Raw genomic sequence first — 1641 nt, 5'->3', positions numbered from 1 at the left:
TTGGAATCCACACTAATATAGCGTCTATTAACGTATTTATTTACTCACACACATAAGAAGGTACAATTATTTTGTATTATTACAAATTTTGGTGATTAACTGGTACAGTCTCGCAAAGACATTAAAGCGCATAGCGGCAAAAATCCCTTTCCCGTACTGCCCACAAGATGGGTATGGGGTGCATAATAAATGAACTAAACTCAACTGGCAAGAATAATTAGAATTATTCATACAGATTAGAACATCTACAAGAATTAGTTTGTAAATGTGTCATGTTTAGTTTAATTCATTTATTATGCACCCCAATACCCATACTGTGGGGGGTAGTGGAAAAAGTTACAGAAGCATATAATGGGCTCGATGATCAGGGACTGAACCCCACTATTCATTTAGCTAAGCAAGTTACAATCTTGATGTGCTAGTTACAAAATTCAATACAGATCGTATCATCAACAATGGGCCCGAGACCTACCCCAAGTACAGTTCCTAAATTAATCTTATAACCAGCTGATCAGTCAGAGCTGGTTTGCTTTTGTATTAAGGCCGGTATTATCTTCCCCTAATGCCATGCATGACTAACCATCCTGTGAGATGGAAATAATAGTTGAACCCATAGCTATCTCTTGATCTACATTGTCTATCTACCCTGTCAATGGTCCAATGTAGTACATTATCTAAAGGGTTTCCAAGTATTCATCCTAGATAATGTAAAAACAAAAATAAAATGGAAAATGTTATTGCTGGAAGCTATTTTTTTGCGCAATGGTATTATTTATAATAATTATTATTATTATTACTATTATTATTATTATTATTATTTTCATTATAGTGTGGGTCTCTGTAAAGGTGTACGTCACGTCCAGATGATGATGCAGGTGTAAACAGTGGTGCACTATCTGGCCGCCCGGACGTGTCAAGGGAAGTGTCCGTGAACCCCATGCCTCACGCAGCAGCAGGTGTTTAAACAGCTGGTTGGGTGTTGGGGATTATCGCATGGCTTTTCATTAACTTGTAGATTGAGTTTCGTCCAAGGGAATGTATGGTATTTGTCTTGAGACAGGTAGGTGAGTGGCGCGTTAGTGTGTAATGATAAGAGGTGGAACGTAATTAAGGGTATGTGGTGCTACATGCATTACACAAGCGTATTATTAGTGTCTTGTCAGTTATGCAGCTGTAAATAAACTCACACTAACGTGTTCAGTATGCAGTCAGTTAATTAAAGAAGATCTTGGTTGCAGAAGGAAATTTTAGGTTCTGTCTGTATAATGGATGCCATGAAGATAATTATTAATTTCTGAGATTTAACTACCTCCTGTATTATTTTGTTCATTAAACTTTATTCTGGTTAAGGGGGCCAGATTACAGTAAATTAAAAGTCGTGAAATTTCAACCAAACTTTTTTTACTAGTTGTATGTAAGAAGGGCTGCAACTGTTCTATGTTTCAGTATCGCACCCCAAATAGAAAGAGAGATATTTTTTTTTTCCAACGAATTTTACACATTTTCAATATCCTACTTCTACCACAATATTCAAATGACATCATTTCTATGACACTCGTATCTCATATTAGCATATAATAAAGGATTTTTATAAACAGGATTCTCCAAAATATGCTTAGTTTTACTAATACAAGTAGTCAA

General features: G+C 35.8%; 1 protein-coding gene across 5 annotated transcripts in view; it reads left to right on the top strand.

The window, feature by feature from the left end:
* Window positions 1–877: 877 nt before the first annotated feature.
* The window catches only part of LOC123765261 (protein DOP1A), a 75870-nt gene continuing 75106 nt past the window's right edge, over window positions 878–1641 (top strand). For 2 of the 5 annotated variants that reach the window (XM_045753774.2, XM_045753776.2), the window contains exon 1: window positions 878–1060. The gene's annotated coding sequence lies outside the window, so the exon portion shown is untranslated. The remainder of the gene's footprint in view (window positions 1061–1641) is intronic. The other 3 variants (XM_045753775.2, XM_045753777.2, XM_045753778.2) reach the window with 3 other exon arrangements.

The sequence above is a fragment of the Procambarus clarkii genome, chromosome 33, assembly GCF_040958095.1.
Source record: "Procambarus clarkii isolate CNS0578487 chromosome 33, FALCON_Pclarkii_2.0, whole genome shotgun sequence".
NCBI lineage: Eukaryota > Metazoa > Arthropoda > Malacostraca > Decapoda > Cambaridae > Procambarus > Procambarus clarkii.
This window is presented reverse-complemented; position numbering and strand designations above follow the sequence as displayed.